We start from the raw sequence: 21421 nt of genomic DNA on the forward strand, positions 1-21421 counted from the left end.
GTGTTAAATTTTTAATCTCAAAAAAAAGATTAACCTGTTAGATATTACAAGCAGGTAAACTAGGAGTTCTAGTGATAATGACTAGATACTTGTTTGTTAAATGTTTTTCTAATGGGCAAAATGCACTAGGATTTTCTAAAATAATTAAATATGGTAATTAGAATATGAATTAGTAAATATTAACTAAGCATATGACACCAATTACACCTTGAAAAATTAAACTATTTTTACTACTTTGAAGAATCTGTCTCCCAAACCCAATTCTTTTTACTGGACAATTTGCTTCAGACTTGTCTCTGGGATGTCCATCCATCAAGAAGATACTTCACTGTGTTACTTAAAGGTATAAATTACCTACTCAAATATACATGATTCCAAGTGTGCTCTATTCTCACTTCAGACACTGAAACATCTAGGACCCAGCTTGGGTAAATTGTATAGCTCCAGAAAAGTTAGTGGAATCATGCCAGCTGATGTACAGCATCTTGTTTCTGAATGTTTTTTTCCCTGCTGTTCTTCCTTCACATGTATTCAGGCAAGGAGGGACCATTATTTCACCCCGTTTAACCTCCATTGTAACACAAAGTTACAGTAATCTTGTAGCATCCGCTCCAGGACCCACCTGTAACACCCTTCTATAAATGCTACACTCTCATAGGCCAAAGTAATTAAAAATCCAACTGAGGAGAGAAACGGGGAAGGTGGGAGGTATAATACATGTGCATTACCTGGAGGAAAAGGAAAGTTGCTGGTAAAGAATATAAAGCAGAAGGTGGGAACTGGAGAAAGTTTAAAGCAAAATAAAGTAAATGAAGCAAAAGATAGAAGGTGAGATCTACTGGCAACAGATAAAGAGTTTCACACTTGAAAAGCAGTATTAATAAAATGTGTGAAAGTGCCAGGTGACTCATACCAAAACATTTGCCCGTGGAGTCAAAGCAGAATGATTCAAGCTGATCCTCAACAAATACGAAGTGTAAAAAACTACACCACAGGGACTTTCAGTGGGCTGAAATAGATGACAGATCAACAGGTGCTGCGGGCTTAAGTAGCCAAGTGAAGAAGTCAACTTTAACATTTAAGTGTTTCTCAAGACCACTGTTTGAACCTGCTGTCAGTGATGCTCGGTCCTTGTGCGAGGACTTGCAGGGAGTCCTGTGGTCCTCATTCAGGTCAGCCGAGGGAAGCGGCACAACAGCAGTTCATAGCCACGGAGTGCAAATGGTCATAGAAAATGCTTCTCAGTGGCGCGTGGTTTGACAAAATCCAAACTTGGTAGAAATTGAATTCTTCTCAAAAGAAACTGCATAGGAATTGCTGGGGTCAGTAGAGGGATTGTTTTGACCCTGAAATTTGAAAGAAGTGGAGGCAAGCTGGAACACAGCAGAGGGGAAGCTCAGGTCAGGGCACGAGGGTCTGAGCTCTGCGGAGATAAGAGTGGCAGCACTAGCTCCAGTGAATCTAGAAGTCTCTTCTGGTTCAGTTTTCACTAGAGGTACTTTAAAAGCAAGGAGTAGATGTATTTTATGACCTGCTGTACATCTCTAGTGGTGAAATAGGAAATGATGTTGCAGTTGTTAATTCACGGACTGTTTATGTTGTTTACCCTCCAACAAAATAATTGTTGCTTGATTATAACTACAAAAAGGTCTTGCCAGCCAGTCATACAGCAGATGTCATTTTCTCCCTGAGCAGCTCTCACAGGGCTGATGCTGCACATCCCACAAACCAAATCATAGTATACCGGGCTGAAGTTCACATCCATCTAGTCACAGGCTTTTAGCTGTTGCAAGCCCGTCATAGACCTTTTGCTTTTGGGGACCAGTTTGTTTCACTCTCATTTGTACAGAGCAGGCTCATAGCAGTTAGATGTATCTGGAGATAACAAACAGTCTGGGCCATATCCTCAGCTAAAATCGATGGAGGCCTGCAAATTTAATGTTAGTTGAAAGGTTAGGCTTTTTGCTGGCGGCAGCCTGCCTTTCTTTCTTTCACTGCAAGAGGCACAGCAAAGTCATCCCCCCACACCTGTCACACACACGGGTGCACAAAGACATGTGTATGCATGTATCAGAACAGCATTATAGGCAGATGAGATACCAAATAATCCCAGGGCTGACACCTGAGAATTACAATTTGTTTTCCTTTGTAATGGTAATATGTTTGGGAAAATAAAAATAGTACTTGTTTAGCAAAAAAGCTAAAGCTCCTTCCACTGAAACCTTTTCACAATAGACAACCTTCTGTCAACTGTTTAAACTTTTCAACACTTATAGGTACTTTTTTGCCTTTTTTGTTTGGATGGAATACAGTTGATGGGGATCTATATCTCAGGCCTGTTTTTAAAACATAGTATGGATATCACAGCAGTTTTCTCCCACATTTAGTAAAGAAAGAAAAATAAGACCAGTCAAAGTTTTTAAAAATTGAATAAGCTAGAAAGTAAAATGACCTAATTAATTGCAAAACAAGTTCCAGTAATTAAAATAATGCTACAGGAACTGAAATCAGGAAGAAGAGCCCTGGAGATGGTTTGTTTGGTTTTTGTATTCACAACAGCTTTCTGGCTGAGAAGATGGTGTGGCTGCGTGCTGACACGAGGTGTCACACTGAAGCTGGGGCACACGGCAGGATGGGTACTGCTGTTGGTAGAAGTCCCTGTGGTGCACAGGGCGTTGTTTCTCGAGGTCGTCACTCCCCTGTGTACCCTAGCAAAAGTTCTGCCTGAGCAGCTCCAGAAGTAAGACTGAGGGGCTGGGTGGAAGATGCTAGTGCAGGGCTCTGCGAGCAACCGCATCTACCATCCCATCTGCAGCTGCATGGACCAAGTGAAATTGCTTCTCTGTGTCTCTGGGCACGCCCCTGCTATGCAAGAGAGCAAGTCAAAGAAGAGAGGGTGGGAAAGAGGACAAAAATTTCTGCCTGGGACCATGGCATATGTGTTTTGTGGGTGAGTCCATGGTGGTATGCAACTGGAAAGAGACAGAGAGCTATTTCATGGAATCATATCATAGAATCACAGAATGGTTTGGGTTGGAAGGGACCTCAAAGACCATCTAGTTCCACCCCTCCTGCCATGGGCAGGGACACCCTCCGCTAGACAAGGGTGCCCAAAGCCCCATCCAACCTGGCCTTGAACACTTCCAGGGATGGGGCATCCACAGCCTCTCCGGGCAACCTGTGCCAGTGCCTCACCACCCTCACAGTAAAGAATTTCTTCCCAATATCTAGTCTAAATCTACCCTCTTTTAGTTTAAACCCATTACCTGTTGTCCTATCACTACACTCCCTGATGAACAGTCCCTCTCCATCTTTCCTGTAGGCCCCTTTAGGTACTGGAAGGCTGCTATAAGATGTTCTGAGAGCCTCTCTTCTCCAGGCTGAACAACCCCAACTTTCTCAGCCTGTCTTCATAGGCTCATCATTTCCCCTCCCAGTGCTCTTCTTAGAGAGACGCACCTCTGTGTGGTCTGGCTAAGGATGTTTTTATCGGCCTCTTAGTTAATATACTGCTATGCAATAGCCACAGTTGCAATTTGGCATCTCTAATCAATCATTTCCTTCCACCACATTTCAGGAAGCCTGCACTGCTTGACTTTCTCAGCTGGAAAGGAGTGGGCAGGCAAAGATAACAAGTTTCACCCATGAAAAGACGTAAGTGAGAGCTCAGGGATATAGGCACAGCCTGACTTATCCAAAGCAGCCATCTGAGTATCCTGTCAGAGACACCAGATACCATAACAAAGTCTTGCAGCAGAACGTGTCAGCTAGTAACAGAGTATGGAGGGAAGATACCATTTTCCACTTCATTAATTCCTTTTCACACCAAAACCAGTGATATTTCTTAAAGTCTACATGCGCAGATTTACAGTAGTCATTATTTGGGGATAGGAGGGAAGAAGAGGTTCCCGCCCATTACACAATGTTTCACAAATTTTCCATTGAACTAATAGCAGGAAACTTGTCCCATCCAAGTGTATCACATAAAAGATCATACTTATGTTGTTTGTTAGGTAAAGAAATGTAAAGAAGCATAAAGCTGCTGCTAGCAATGGTCCTTTGCAATAGCTTACCAGCATAGCATGTTCAAAATAATAATACAGAAGAAAAGATAGTATATTTTATAAAACAATAGAAATACTATTACTACTGACTTTAGAAAACTTAAAAATGCTAGCATCTTACTAGTCCTTATACTTTAGGGAAGTTTGTCTAGATTCTTTGTGTTTCACAGAAACAATCCAGAAACTTTTCCAAGCTCATACATGACTTTAAAGGGAATTTAGAGAGGACACCAATATTAACAAGAGATTGTCAGTCAGACTTGTTAGGAACTTATTAGGACCTTGGTTTTCTCACATCTCCCACAGCAGCTGGACTTTGGACTGTCTCATCCATTAGAGTTTTGCTAAGCCATTGATTACAGTGATTAAGGAATTCCCCTCACCAGCTCTAAACAAAGGCCAGATTTCACTAAAGAAGATTTGCTAAATTTTTGTTAAAACTTTGATACGCTCTAGTAAATATTTCCACTCTTTCCAGATTGCTTAATGTGCCATCTGACACAGTTCAAAAATGCCTGTCCTTCCAGAAATGTGTTAATAATCCACTTTTAAGTTTACCAGTTGACAGGAAAGGAAGCAACTACACTTGCTAATATCCTCTAGTCCACTGCTTGTATAATGAATAAGCATGTGGCACATGATATCTCCTGTCTACACACAGAGCTCCGCTGTCTCTCAATGTAACACAGGTTATGAAATAATTTGGAGCACCAGGCAGCAGAAATAAAGCGTTTCTCCAGCAGTTAAGCTTCTTCTTTGGGTCATCAGCTATGGTGTAAGTTTTCAAGAGCAAACCTGAAATGTAAGGTTTATTTAAAAATCATGGGAATGCTGGTAATGGCATTTTTTTTGTTTTGCTTTTCTAAACTTGTATTGTTGAAGCTTCCAAATTTTTTTTTTACTCTCCTTTTCTCTCTTGGGTTCACAATGCCAGCAGCAGAAAAGTATTGTTGCTGCCATGCTTCTTTCTCCTCTGGCCATCTGATGCCATAATATGTACTTTGAAGGTATTCCCTTGAAGATCTGGGGTATCAATGCTATGATGTGCCAAATACCACAACTGCCTCCATCTCCCTGCAAACCAACTATTAAGAAGAGTGGTGTTCCTGCTCCTACAGGCTTCCTGCATGCACAAGGAGCTGAAAATGCACTGGTAATAGATGACTTATCACCAGGACTACCAGGCAGGAGTTGCTGATGCAGTCCATTATGGAGAATCATAACCAGTGAATATTTCTGTTGAGGCTTCTTCTCTGTTATAAAAACCAAGCCAGATATTTGCAACCTCACATCATATCTAGTCAAACACAGGTAGATTCTCTTTGAAAATTTGGGCCATCCGGAGGGATCTTGACAGTTGGGCCAATAAGAACTGCATGAAGTTCAACAAAGCCAAGTGCAAGGTCCTGCCCGTGGGTCTGGGCAATCCGAAGCACAACTACAGGCTGGGTGAGGAATGAATTGAAAGCAGCCCTGAGGAGAAGGCTGCGGGGGTGCTGATTGATGAAAAGCTCAACATGAGCCGTCAGTGTGTGCTTGCAGCCCAGAAAGCCAACTGTGTCCTGGGCTGCATCAAAAGAGGTGTGACCAGCAGGTCGAGGGAGGTGATCCTGCCCCTCTACTCTGCTCTCGTGAGACCCCACCTGGAGTACTGCGTCCAGCTCTGGGGGCCCCAGAACAGGAGAGACATGGAGCTGTTGGAGCGAGTCCAGAGGAGGGCCACAAAAATGATCAGAGGGCTGGAGCACCTCTCCTATGAGGACAGGCTGAGAGAGTTGGGATTGTTCAGCCTGGAGAAGAGAAGGCTCCGGGGAGACCTTACAGCAGCCTTCCAGTATCTGAAGGAGGCCTACAGGAAAGCTGGTGAGGGACTGTTTATCGGGGGTGTAGTGACAGGACAAGGGGTTATGGGTTTAAGCTAAACGAGGGTAGATTTAGATTAGATGTTAGAAAGAAATTTTTCACTGTGAGGGTGGTGAGGCACTGGCACAGGTTGCCCAGAGAGGCTGTGGATGCCCCATCCCTGGAAGTGTGCAAGGCCAGGTTGGATGGGGCTTTGGGCAATGTGGTCTAGTGGAGGGTGTCCCTGCCCATGGCAGGGGGGTCAGAACTAGATGATCTTTGAGGTCCCTTCCAACTCAAACCATTCTGTGATTCTATGATTCTAAAACAATGTTCCTCCTTGCTGAAAGGCAGGACTGCAGACCTGTCCTGGTTTCAGCTGAGATAGAGTTAATTTTCTTCACAGTAGTTAGTATGGGGCTATGGTTTGGATTTGTGCTGAAAACAACGTTGATAACACAGAGATGTTTTTGCTATACAGACACATTTTTGTTATTGCCAAGGCCTTTTCTGCTTCTCACACCACCCCACCAGCGATTAGGTTGGGGGTGCATGAGGAGCTGGGAGGGGACACAGCCGGGACAGCTGACCCCAACTGACCAAAGGCATATTCCATACTATATGATGTCATGCTCAGCATATAAAGCTGAGGGAAGAAGGAAGGGTGGGATGTTCAGAGTGATGGCGTTTGTCTTCCAAGTTACTGTTAGGCATGATGGAGCCCTGCTTTCCTGGAGACTGCTGAACACTGCCATCTCTCACTTTTACCCTTCTGATTCTCTCCCCCATCCGGCCAGTGGGGAGCTAGCAAGCAACTGCGTGGTGCTTAGATGCTGGCTGGGTCAAAACCACAACCGTCCTTTTAAAAGCAACCTTTTAAAAGTGAGAAAACTCACGGGTTGAGATAAAGACACTTTAATAGGTAAAGCAAAAGCTGCACGCACAAGCAAAGCAAGACAAGGAATTCATTCACCACCATCAGCAGGCAGGATTTCAGCCATCTCCAGGAAACCAGGGCACCATCACATGTGGATATTTAGATATTTAATTTGCATATGCATTTGCATATGAATCATGAGAGGTTTAAGCTCTTAGCTACAGAGAGTCAATCTTAATGTAATGTGGATTGATTATATTCTAATAGTCAAGAAACCAAGCTTTGGAATAACTAAAGTAAATCAAAAGTTTGGGTCAAATTTAGTCTGCAGCTTCAGACTGAAGTGTGCATATGTCCTTGAGGTTGTTTTCATGACAGTGCATAGAGAAAATGAGAAAAATGTTTCATTTTTAGCTTCTTAAAAGGTTGACTGGTAATTTTCACCTTTGTAAAGTGAAACAAAAATGAATCCTAATGACGGCATTTTCTTTTCGCTTATCATAGTTATACAAGGAGCATGTTAGGAACACAGAAAAGAAACCCACCATCTCTAGGTCTCTGACAGAGTCACAATTAAGCCATGATTAGAGGATTAAAATCATATGAACGTCAAAGACTGGGCTGTAGTAGACAAAAGGACATGAGAGAAAACAAAATACAAAAAAACCATTTCCCAAGCAAATTGAGGGTAATTCAAACTTCAGAAATGGCAGCGATTTAATTTAAACACAGGAATCTTAATCCAAAACAATCTGAACTGATATCCTGATAGGTTATTCTATCATTCTTTAACATGACTGTGGCATAAACTCTTCACACCATTTATAACATGCAAAAATTAAATTAATACAACATGGGGTAAAATCTTTTCAGCATGATACACGATCTTGTGCAATGACTTAGCTAATTTGTCTGTCGAGAGAGGCTGGGAGAGCTGCCATTGTTTAGAAGGTGCAGGCAGCGGGGGAATAACACATATACATGAGTATATAAACCAGATGGGAATAAAGAATCCAAAGACAGACTCTTCTCAGTAGTATCCATCGAGCAGATAAGAGGCATTGGGCACAAATTGAATCACAGTTACTTCCATTTAAACGTTTAAAGAAACCCCACCTTTTGCTGTGACGGTCAAGCAGTTCAGGAGGTTGCTCAGAGAGGTTGTGGAGTCTCCATCCCTGGAGATATTCAAACCTGACTGGTCATGGTCCTTGGAAATCTGCTGCAAGAGACTCTGCTTTGATGGGTCATATAGATGATCTCCAGAGGTGCCCACCAGCCACAGCAGTTCTATAATTCTGTAAATGAACACCCTTAGTTAAAAACAGTAGAGATTAGGATAAAGAAATCTGAAACGCAGAAGGTATATATACACTAAGATTAAATTGCATTTAATGTAGAAAATGCTAATCTAAATGTTTAGATCACTGTTCTGCCTTGTCAGGTCTGCAGATGCCTCAGTGCTGGTACTCTGAAGGAAGAAAGTATGGGGTGGGAGAAATGCTGCTTAAAACATAGAAAACTAGTAGGGAAGAAGGACACAGGAGAATTCATAGGAGCTAATGATTCCACAAATGTGAAGCAACAGAAGACCTCCTGGGCTCTGAAGACTGCTCAACACAATGCAGAGCCACAGAGCTCCATGAACATCTGTGTCTTTCTATAAACTATGTCTTGTCTTGGAAGGTAAGCCTTGCTTTTTGTTCAAGGCTGTGTCATTTGAAAATCCAATATATGGCACCATGAGGATAATATCCTTAGTAGGTGAGTAAAATAGATATCACTGGATGCATTGCTGATCAATTCTGCAAGCATGTCTGACAAATAGCGTGGAATTGTACAAAGAGTTCAGGTGTCAAAAACAGTCATTCTGGATACCCAAAATCTGTAAGTACTAACACAGGGAACTCATCAGATTCTCAAATTTGTAAAAAAGTTTTGTTCTACTGATGTGAGCTAAATACCTGGTCTGTTGGGGTCCAGTGCACCTTCTGGTCTCTGCCAGCTTGCAGATCACACTGTGAAACTAAGCCAACACCACAACTGTTATTATATAGCACCCTTTACACTGATATCAGAAATCTAATTATCAGTGCTGAAGAGCCATCCTCTGCCTTTCCACTGAGCATTAATGTTTCTCAATCAAATACTTTCTTTAAAAACAACTCCTTTAGAAACCCACTACCACCACTGAAGATGACATGTCATTGCCTGTAGTTAATTTTTTCCTAAGAAATTAGTTAGCTTTAACTTACAAGAGTTTTTAAATTAATAGATTTGATTCTTTACCTATTTCCTCAGATTCCTTTATCCATGAGCCATGTTTTTCTCTTGCTGTTCTGACGCTGAGCACATTATTGCCAACAGTAATAATTTTACTAAGTGTAATGGCTTTACAAAGCTGAATCCCAGGGTTTCTGCTGGCCCTCATTTCCAAGGAGGCTGCAATTTCTCTCTGAGACAAACCAGAAGATCCTGGTTCAGATCCTGGCCAAGGAACCAGAAGGATGTGGCTCAATGCTGTGTCACTGGCTAAACAGCATGGTTTTCCTCCTTCAGTTCCACATCATCAAAAGGGTGGTAATAATACATCTTTTCTGCTGACCTTGATTCTTGGCTATGAGGAGGGCAAGACCTCTGCAATAGGGACCATGTCTCTTTTGGTGTGGTACGTGCCACTGTATGCCCTGTAAGGTCTTGAACAAAATGACTGAGAGTCCACACTGCAGTTGTTCAACTCAGTGCAGAGAGGTGGTCCATGTTTAACCAAGACAAAGAAGCATTTGTCCAAATTTCTGAAGCTTACAGCACTGCTGAACAGTGTGATCTATCTTGTACACTAACCCATGCAGGCTGACTTGGTTCAGTGAGGAGCTATTTTTAAAAATTTTACCTAATAGTCAGCTTCTGCAAGGCTTATTCGCAGCAGCAACCTCTCTGGCATGGGTAAGGCTCATTAACAGTGCTATGTGTGTACAGGTTGCCTGATCCAGTCCTCCTTTTTTGGTCTTTGCTAAAACACAGAATATCCAAGGGAATACTAAATCTTTGTTTGTGATGCAATTATGTGGCTAGAAAATTAATCTCTGTGTATGTATACATAAACAATGATAATCTTAATTCACTTACAATAATTTCAAAATAAATGGTATTGATTTTTGAAGTTAACTACATTATGTGATTTACTCACCACTTCCTGTCCCTTCCTTACACAAAAATAATTAATCTTTCTTCTGTAATTTTGAAAAACATCATAATTTTGCTTGCTTTTACAATGTTCTGCAATGTAAGCATATGTGAAAGCCTAGTATAAATTATAATATTTTCCATATGAAATATTGTAACTTCTTCAATATGCTAGGTCCTAAAAGGCAAAAGCTTTCCACCCTCAACTTGCATGCAGTATGGCATGTGTAAAATGCAAGCATTTCAGGAGAGGAGTTAGTATGACCGTGGACTCCAAGAACACTTCTCCAGTTGTATCAGTTGCAAACTGTTGGCAGCTCTTTTCTCTCTCTGGCCAGCAGACTTAACACTGGTTACAGTGGCACGACATCCTGGCTCACAGTGATGGTTCTTCTCAGCCAGTGCTTAGAAGCTGACATTTAGAAAAGGAGTTAAAGACTAAGGTGGGCATTCGGTGACCTTTTTGACCCTGTCAGAATCTTTTGATATTCTGACAACCTGTATTTTAAAAATTTCAGTGCAATTTAATCAAAGCACTATACTGTAGGGGCTTGTATGCTGACATGGAAAAGTGAGTGAGAACAAAAGGAGAAAGAGAGGTGTACTGAAATTGGCAACCATAGCATGTTAGTGGAGTACTAGACAGGGCAGAGGATGACAAGCAGGTCAGTGGGAAGAAGCAAAGCCATAGTCATGAAGAAGTCAAAGGAAAAGAATGAGATGGGAGCTTATGAATTTATTCAAAACACTAACAATAACAGTCAGAAGGATGGGAAATGAGTGAGCATTCTTCTCCTGTGTGAAAGAAAATGGGCATGTGAAGGAAGCCAAGACCGAGAAACACAAGGAGATGGGTGGGATGAGGAGAGAACAAGGTTGACCAAGGTCATATGACTGAATGACAAGTGACCATGCTGCTGATGGTGATGGTTTGGGAGATGAAGGCAGGCTTAAGAAGCATGGTTTCAGAAGGGTTTGGTATTGACCATGCTGAGTGAAGCTGAAATGCACAAGGGATGGCTGTTGACACAGGGTTGAATAGATGGTGACAGACCTTATAAAGGTCTATCAGTGTCTTGAAAAGGAGAGAGAACTGAAACCAAATTAACATCTCTACTCAGAGACAACTCTAGCCTTGTATTCGGTTTGCGTAGCAAGGTTTGGTAGTGGGGGGCTAAAGGGGTGGCTTCTGTGAGAAGCTACTAGATGCTTCCCCCATGTCCGACAGAGCCAATGCCAGCTGGCTCCAAGATGGACCCACTGCTGGCCAAGCCCATTAGTGATGGTGGTAGCACCTCTGAGATAACATAGTTAAGAAGGGGAAGAAAAAATAGGACCAAATTTTGCAGCCAGAGAGAGGAGTGAGAAGATGTGAGAGGAAGAACTCTGCAGACACCAAGGTCAGTGCAGAAGGAGGGGGAGGAGGAGCTCCAGGCACGGGAGCAGAGATTCCTCTGCAGCCCCTGAAGAAGACCATGGTGTGGTCTGTCACCCTGCAGCCCATGGAGGTCCATGGGGGAGCAGATATCCACCTGCAGACTGTGGAGGACCCCACGCCAGAGCAGGTGGAGGTACCCAAAGGAGGCTGTGACCCCATGGGAAACCCATGCTGGAGCAGGCTCCTGGCAGGCCCTGTGGCCCCATGGAGAGAGGAGCCCACGCCAGAGCAGGTTTGCTGGCAGGACTTGTGACCCCGTGGGGGACCCACGCTGGAGCAGTCTGTTCCTGAAGGTCTGCACCCTGTGGGAGGGACCCACACTGGAGCAGTTGGTGAAGAACTGCAGCCTGTGGGAAGGACTCACGTTGGAGCAGTTGGTGGAGGACTGTCTCCTGTGGGAGGGCCCCCAGGCTGGGGCAGGGGCAGAGTGTGAGGCATCCTCCCCCTGAGGAGGAAGGAGCGGCAGAGACAGCGTGTGAGGAACTGACCACAACCCCCATTCCCTGTCCCCCTGTGCCACTGGTGGGGAGGAGGGAGAGAAATGGGGAGTGAAGTTGGGCCTGGGAAGCAGGGAGGGGTGGGGGGAGGTGTTTTAGAATTTGGGTTTATTTCTTATTGCTCTGCTCTGTTTTGCTTGGTAATAAATCAGATTAATTTTTTTTTAGTCTGTTTTCCCCGTGACGGTAACTGGTGAGTGATCTCTCCCTGCCCTTATCTCGACCCGGGAGCCTTTTGTTACATTTTCTCTCCCCTGTCTAGTGAACGAGGGCAGTGACAGAGCAGCTTTGGGGGGCACCTGGCCACCAGCCTGGGTCAACCCACCACAAGGCTGTAAAAAAAGGAGAAAGAGAAAAATGCAGACCTCTGTGGAAAATCAGACAGAAGAGGAATATCTAATGAAAAATATAGTAATGGTTAGGCATTGTCATTTCTTGGAACAAACACCAGGTTTTCTTCCTCTAATGCTGTGAATATTTGGCAGGCTGCAGTAGCTTAATTTGCATAAGAGTAGTAATTATCAATTAAGTAATTTGAATAAGGAAATGAAATCTTCACATTTCTAGTTTGTTGGTTTTCAGGCAATAATTTCCAAATCAATATTTATTTGCTCAGTATTCCCAACTGGAACCAGCTGTGGCAATTTACAGTCACTCCAAGTAACCAAAAATCAAATAGAAAATCCTATTCTAGTAATTTTAGACTACTGTGTAACTTATTCCCCTCTTTGGGAATTCATTTGATATACTTTAATTATACTCTGCTGCTAAAATGCATTTAAAAGTATTTCATAGGGAGGCTAAACAAAACATCCTAAACTCGGACCATTTATTGTGACAGCCTGACAACTTCTTGTGACAGTTGGCACAGATTGGCTAGCAAAAGCTGAGCAGCAAAGGCTGGCTGACTGATTTTTGTTTCAGCAGACTATACTCATACTTGCTTACATTTTCAAGAGTCATCAGAACTAGCAAGACCATTTTCAAAGTCATTAAAATTTCGTAAAAGCTGCAATGTAAGCAGTGCTGCAGTCTTGGTGAGGAGGCAAAGCCATAGCTCTATTATCCATGGAAAGCCACAGAGGAGACATGAACCTCATTCCTTGTGTGCAAGAAATTTGGGATAAGGATTTCCTCCTAACTCAATCCAGGCTGATAGGTTGCTTGAGTCAGGGCTGGCCTGGAGATGGTGCCACAGAATGCTTGTTAAAATCACCGTTTCCCAGCCTCCCCTCCTGAAGGAAGGCTGTCAGGGCTTGGCCAAGAAATCAGCTCGCTTTTCTCCTTTCCTGTGCTGTGAGACATGGATTTGGAAGTCCTTATCCATCTCTGCCACCCCTTCATATACAGATGAATGGGAACAGCCACCCTGTTTGCCCATTTCTTATCATAGCTCAGGGGCTCTTCGGAAGACAGCACATCAGCACCTCTCTCTTGCAGGCCAGGCCAAGCCCTAATGGCTCGCTGTGGAGGCTTAGGCTGAAGAAAAAGAGTTTTAGTACTAGATACATAACCCTTTGGCAAAATAAGAGGTACTGTCTGCATCGCTGCACAGCTGAAGTGCTCAGATAGATCAAGGCTCTGCAAAAAATCAGTGTTTTGCTTAAATGTATGGAAAAAACAAACTCGGAAACTTCTTGCTGGGAAACAGAATTGCCAGCCTCTGGCTGTTTCTGTTCATGGCTAAAGCACCATTGTGCTGGTATTGGCTGGCATAGAGTTAATTTTCTCCATGGAAAATGGAGATGGAGGCATGTTTTGGATTTGTGCTGACAACAGTGTTGATGACACAGGGATGTTTTCGTTCCTGCTGAGCAGTGCTCACACAGAGCCAAGGCCTTTGCTGCTCCTCACACCACCCCACCAGCGAGTGGGCTGGGGGTGCACAAGGAGTTGGGAGGGGACACAGCCGGGACAGCTGACCCCAATGACCACAGGGATATTCCATGCCATATGATGTCATGCTCAGCATCTAAAGCTGGGGGAAGAAGAAGGAAGGGTGGGATGTTCAGAGTGATGGCGTTTGTCTTCCCAAGTCACCATTACGCATGATGGAGCCCTGCTTTCCTGGAGATGGCTGAACACCTGCCTGCCCATGGGAAGTGCTGAATGAATTCCTTGGTTTGCTTTGCTTGCTTGCACAGTTTTTGCTTTACCTGTTAAACTGTCTTTATCTCTACCCACGAGTTTTCTCACTTTTACCCTTCTGATTCTCTTTGCCATTCCACTGGAGGGGGGGTGGCAAGTGAGCAGCTGTGGGGTGCTTGGTTGCCAGCTGGGGATAAACTATGACAACCATCAAAAGCCAAATCATCCACCAGTCACTAGTCCATGACCATGAAGATCTCAGTCAAAACTCAAAATACGCCTAAAATGTCTTGGAAGTCTGCATACCAGTACTGTCGCAGGTGCATAGAATGTATCTGAAAGCCATCTACAATTTCCCAGGCAGCCAATTTGCCTGAATTCACCAGCCACATAACCAGACTGCACACAATAACCATAGACAGACTCAGACTGCAAAACTGTGGAAGCAAGGAGCTCAGAACTATCCTGGAGATCAAGCCTTCATGTCTCTTTCTAGTTTGCCTGAAAGAAAAACACAGCCAAACAGAGTAAAGATTAATACAGATGGTTATAAAAAGCAGCTATTATAAAACCAAAGTGTGCAACACCTCTTAAAATGCTAGTGTCCCATAATCACTATATTTATACTTTGCGACAATCATTTAATCAGATGGAAACCTCTTGAAGATGGATCAGTTAGCTGTCCCTGTACTGGGACCGGAAAACATGAGCAGGCTTAAGAGATGGAGATGAAAACTACATATAAAGGTAGGTATGTGTTTCCGTGTCCACGCAGCAGAAGGAGGTGTGAAGATAGAGGAGACCCATTTTTATCTTGCATTGTGCAAACAACACACAAGGTGCTGAAAGAGAAGAAACTGTCCTACAAAAATGCTGTGAAATTCCACACAATTTAAAGAAAAAGGCCTTTCAAGTTTTCTATTCAAAGCACATGTAAACTTAAAATAAATATAACAGCAAGAAGTCATGAAATGCTATGAAAAGGTGCAATACAAGGGTTCTCTACACATTCTTCTTTTTCTGCGTCCCAAAGCCAAGCAGAAACCCAGCCAGGTAGGCAAAGAGAAAGGGAAAATAATGTCTGATTAGTGTACTTTCCAGACTCTGTAGTCAACATCAAAAGTTGTTAGATGATCTTCCATTGCTGATGACAAGTGTTAGTACTGCTTACAGTGTACAGGGCATCACTGGCTCTTATCCATGCCCAAGGAAGGCAGCAGGCACTCTCAGTACTCCCACACTGCTCAAAGTCTTTCTTAAGCCCCTTCACATCAGTATCTGTGATTTAATTGTGAGATTTTCTCACTAACATGGCAGAGGAGGAGGGAATCAAGGGTCAAGAGGCTAGAAGAGCTTTGACAAAGGAAAATGCATGAAAGAGGGAATTTCTGAGGTCACCAGAAAGTGCTGAAAGGAAACAAATATTCCTAACATTCCCATAAGAGGCTGCAATTCAGGAGTGGCTTATCTAGAATCACCTCCACCCTAATTCAGGTTTTAGGAAAAATCTATTTCTAGTTGGACTTTAAAGGAAATACCCTAAAGACCTTTAGAATTTTTATGTTTTTATTCCCCTGTATTAAGCTATTCACAAATTCTATATCAACAAAAATGCTGTTCTACAGGACAGTTCACAAAATCTGTAGAAATAAAATAAGTCATTAATAAATCCCATAGACTTTCACTAGTAAGAAACTTTTGTAAGTCTGATTTAATTTTGCACATGCAAATGCCCACATAAGAGACACTCAGTGAAAATTCACAGAAGTAGAATCTTCATTAAAAACCCTGATGAGATTAGGTCTAAAAATCATTCTGCTGTCCAATTATCTTGTTATCATACAACTATGAAGTTTTCTTATTCTATTCTGTGTCTCACATTTTCCGTAAGAGCTACCCTGGAGCCAGGAAAGCTGCAAGGCATCGACAAAGAACACTGCAGGGTTTCCACTTCAGCAGGCCTGCAGAGGAAACCTAAATATCATTTATGTTTATAGTAATGTGTAGATGGGGAATCAGACAACGCATGCTGGCCAAATATTGCCATACATTTCGACCATGTTTTCTTATTTTCCACCTTTTGAAGGTAGGATGCTGTGGGGTTCAAGTCAAGGCATGAATGTTGAAAGTGTGTTTTGAGGAGACAGATGGCTGAAAATTTACTTACCATATCCTGATTCATCTCACTTCTTCTGAAATAAATGTCATTTCCTCAGATCTACAATATTTCCAGTATGTATAGATGTATGAAACTTTAAGTTCACTCCATAGCTTTATCATATCCTGTGAAAACAGCATGTAATTAGCCTGCAGTCTATTTACATATGCATGCGATAACTGGCACAGAACCATATAGGTTCAGTACAATAGGAATAGTCTTCAGGACACTACTCAAGAATGTTTTAGTTTCAGCCTGATTTTGCCCAGTTAATCTCCCCTCGGGATGAGTCTTGAACACCTCTGAGGATCCAAAGATCCAACAGCTGCTTTGGGCAACCTGTTCCAGTACTACACTACCAACATCATAAAAAATTTGTCACCAATATCTAATTGGGATTTCCCACACTGCAACATGTGCCAGCTACCTCTTCCTGTCATTATGGACTTCCAGAAGTGTCTGGCTCCTTCTTCTTATACTGTTCCACCAGACAGCTGCAAACAGCAGTGAGGACTCCCCTTACCTCCTCTTCTCGAGGATGAACCAGCACCCTCCACCTCCCCTTGTACGTTTCAGGCTCCAGCCTTGACCATTGTGGAGATCCTCCACTGGACTCACTCCTGTACGTCAGGGTCCGTCCTGCAACAGAAGCCCAGACCTGGACCCTGCACTCCTGGTGCAGTCAATCTGGTGTCCCCCAATATCTTGCTGGGAGTACTCTCTGTCATTAAAGAGCACTGGTCAAAGGCAGTAGAAAGCTGCCTCCAATGAGACCAGCCAGCTTCCTCAGCACCTTTGGGTACATCTCACCAGGTCCCACAGACTTGTGTTTGTCTCACTGGCTTAAGTTCTTTCTAACTCAGTCCTCTCCTGCCTACCCTGCCTTACTCCCCCAGATTGTGCTAGTTCACCTAAGGACCAGGGCAGCCTGAAGACAAACCTTACCAGCAAAAACTGAAACAAAAAAAGCATTGAGTACATCACCTTTCTCCATGCCCTTTGTCACTACATCCTCCACCCTGGTAAGCAATAGGACTATGACTTCCTTAGCCTTCCTTTTGCTGGCAGTGTACTTACACAAACTTCTCTTGCTGTCCTTCAGCTTCCTTGCTAGTTTCAACTCTGGCTGAGTTTTGGATTGCTGGACTCTGCTGCTCCATGCACTCCCAAGGAGCTCGTCCCTGCTTCCTTCTCCTGTGTACTTCCTTTCTGTGTTTAAGTTCAGGAAGGAGCTCCATGTTCATCCAAGCAGGGCTTCTGCTGCACTTGGTTGACTTCCTGCACATTAAAACGGACTTCTCTTGTGCTTCTTCAAGGTAATCCTCGAAGATCAGCCAACTGTCCGTAGCTCCTTTGCCCCCATGGCAGTTTCCCACAGGATTCAGTCAAGCAAGTCCCCGAGCAGGTCAAAATCTGATCTTCTGAAGTTCAGGGTTGTAATTCTGCTGTTCAACTTGCTCACACCTCTCAGGATTTTAAATGGCAAAATCTGATGGTCACTGCAGCCAAGGATTCTCTTGACCTTCACGTCTACAGTCAGTTATTTCTTATTTGTGAGTAGCAGGTCCAACAGAGAATCTCCTCAATTTGGTTTGTTGATCCCGTACATCAAGAAATTACCTTCAGTAAGTTCCAGATAACTCCTGGATTGCCTATGCTCAGCTGCATTGCCTTTCCAGCAGATCCTGGGGTTATTCAAGTTACCTACAAACATCAAGGCTTGTGATAGTGTTGAAGAGAGTGACTTCTTCTACCTCCTCTTTCTGATCAGGAGATCTGGGCAAATACTGCTGCATCACTGGTGCTGTTCTGTCCTATTACCCTTATCCACAGGCTCAGCTGTTTCAACACCTGCCACACAGTGAAGCCCCACACATTCAAGCCACCCTTTTGCAGAGATAACACACCCCCCTCCTTGACTGCCCACCCTGCCTTTACTGCAGCACCTGTATCCTCGCTCTCTGCAGGTGTGAAAGCTGTCCCACCGTGTCGCTGCCATGCCACTGGGGTCACAGCTCTGCTGCTGTGTACCCACTGCTAATGCCTCCTCCTTGTCCCCAGGGCTACCTGAATTCACGTCCAGCCATTTGAGATGGGCCATAAATTGTTTTGCTTTTGCAGGTCACGCTGTCATCTGGACACTTATGCTCAGCCCTAGTGCCCTCACTTCCCCTGAGGCTGTGGAAACCTTTCTCCCACATAGCTAGTTTAAAGTCCTCTTTACTATTTTAGCAAGCCTGTTTGCAAAGACATTCCAGACCTGTTTTGTCAGCTTTATCTCATCCCTATTTAGTAGCTCTTGCTCCTCAAAGAGCGTTTGGTAATCAATACACGTCAAAGTCCTGCCTGCAAAATGAGCCATGCAGCAAGTTGCTGACCCACTTGATGAGCCTGCTTCTAATCAAGCATTTTTGCTTTGCTGGCAGCATCAAAGAAGCACCACTTAGGCCCTTTACCCTCACCCCCAGAGCTCTCTAATCACTCTTGATACTCTCCAGGACTTCCTTGGCAATATCACAGATGCCCATGTGGAAGAGTAGCAGGATAATAGTCTGAAGGCCAGGCAAGCCTCGGCAGTCTCTGCAGCATCCTGGTTCCTGGCCACCGGGAGACACAAGCCTCCCAATATAGCAGGTCATGTCAGTAGATAGGTGCCTACATACCCTGCAAGAGGAAGTCCTCCCACCACTACTGCTTGTCTTTCCCCTTTTTGCAGACACGTGGTGCAGTCTCAGCTGGTTCTGATGCATCCCTTGTTGAGTGTTTGTCCTCAGCAATGCCAGGGCACCGTGCCTATTCTGCAATTGCAGATCTACAGGTGGAACAGAAGTCTTCCCACTGCTGCCAAAAACCCGGGCACTTGCACCACTGCTGGCAGAGAGCATGCCTTGCACCATACTGACACCATCATGTCACACTCTCCAAGCAGCCCCACACTGTTCCCAGCAGCACACACATGCCCCTCTGCACCCTGCACCCCTACTGCGACCACTACCACCACGTGCTGGCACCTTGCCTGTGGGGCCTGACCCTCCCTCACTGGGAGGCACACACCTCAGAACCAAACTCCAGCTATCAACAAAGGCATTTCCAAGAATTTTTCCAGAGGGAGACAGGCAGCACAGATGAAGCAGTGACATGCAAACTGAGCTGCTGTGGTGTCCGAAGCAAGGAATACAAGAAAAACAACATTGGACTCATTAACCGCTCCATCAACCATATCTGCCGGTGGTACAGCTGAACTTTGCTACTCCCACTGAAGGTTCATTCAGGACTAGCTAAACAGTCACTGGCAAGATGCCAGCAGACTTGTACTAATGCTTCTTTCCACATCGGAAATGCTAGGAAGAAATAAACTTCGTAATCCTAAGAAATTTGTGAATTAGTCTGTGGAAAGATGACTTGAAATCCTTTTATTTGGCATTCCAAGCTTGCATTTCTTGTACATAGGAAGGAAAAGTGACATGCTGCAGATGTCACCTGCAGCTTATTTTGATGATTCTGGGAGTGGAGCATGTGCTGTGCAGTTCACCCCAGTTAAACCCTTTGGGACAGGAAAGAATTTAGAAGACCCTTGCCAAAAAATTACACTATGGCTTTTAAGACTTTGTAGAAAAGTTTCCAATCCTTCATTTGCAACAACCTTTGTGGTAACGTCTCATGTACTTTTAGATTAAGGTTAAAGCTACTTCATCCAATACCTTCTGAATCCACACAGGATGGAAAAAAAAATCAGATAAATCTCAGCAAAAACTGTTTCTGTGTAAATCCTAATTCAATGGGCTGCAGGAAAATGCGTGCTCCACCATGGTCTCTCCACGGGCTGTAGAGGAGTCTCCACTCTGATGGCTGGAGCACCTCCTCCTCTCCTCCTTCTCTGACCTTGGTGTTCACAGGGCTGTTTCTCACACTTTTTTCCTCACTCCTTACACTGCCATATGATGTTTTGCCCTTTTTTAATATATTTTGACAGAAGTGCCACCATCTTGGCTGATGGGCTCAGCTGTGTCCTGCAGTGGGCCCATTGTGGTGCCATCTGTGTCCTCTTCTCACAGAGGCCACCCCTGCAGCCCACCTCTGCCAAAACTTGGACACATACACTCAATGCAGCAGAAAATACCAGAATGTTTGCACAAAAGCCTGAATTAATAATATATTATTTTAGTACTGCAAGGTAGAAGGAAAGTGCAAACTTCCAAAAACACAGTCATCCTTCTAGCTTTCTCACTGTCTCTGCCATGAGCAAACACAGCTGTACCTTCTGCTTTTGAAAAAAGCAGCTAACGCAAGATGGTGGCACAGATAGCATTAATCAGCAGCAGATATGAAATGCTATCTCTGTAATGACAGACACTTTATAAGGCACTGATGTATTTACTACCCAAAACTGTCTACCACCCATCTTACAGAAGTTTGCTGGATTGACAGCTCTTCCTTTTCCCTTCAATCTTTAGACCAAGAACAATAGCTGTATGTTGCTTTCATAAGAGCACCACAAGTCCAATTATTTTCATGTGTGTAGTTTAAAAACAAGCCAGTTGGAAGTTGTGCTATAACTAAAAATAACATAGTCATTCAAAATATCTGGAATTATTAGGAAGTGTCCTAAATATCATTCATCTGTTTTATGTCCTGGGAGAGAGTGAAGTTGATTATTTAAAAAAAACCACGGTGTGCCTCCTGGGGAAATTTCAATTAAATAGATACATTCAGAGTAAACTTGCCAGTCACACTGGGACATTTGAGAGAGCTTCACTCCAGTTTAAAATACACATTCTAAATGTTGTTGCAATCGAGTTCCAGGGTACCTAAGAGCCCTGGAAGAGTGGGCGTGTGACAGCAAAAAGCTTCATACAAGGTTTTGGAGATTACCTTTAAAACATTGTGTAACTGCCAGATGTAGTATATGTTTGTTAGTTTTTCTGACTGGTAACTTAAATATCATCCTTCCCTAGTTGCTAAGATCTCATGCTATCGCAATGGTCCAACTAACTATGGCTTGTGGAAATCCCAAGTGTTTTCTTCTGTGCCAAGTTAACATCTTCTTAAGATGAGATTTAAAATAATGTTACACTATGCCCATCACATCCCCTTGTGTAATGCTGGTAAATACATTTTGCTTCTACCTTTTTTGAGGAAGTGATTGCTAATGTTTTAGAATATTTGTGCAATCCATACTGTCGGTGACAGTACTCAACATAAATGACAATGCTCATATTCTGACTTATCATTCCAAATGTGCAGGACACTTCTTAACCACAGAATAAGTTG

Source organism: Grus americana, chromosome Z (genome assembly GCF_028858705.1).
Source record: "Grus americana isolate bGruAme1 chromosome Z, bGruAme1.mat, whole genome shotgun sequence".
NCBI classification, from domain to species: Eukaryota; Metazoa; Chordata; class Aves; order Gruiformes; family Gruidae; genus Grus; species Grus americana.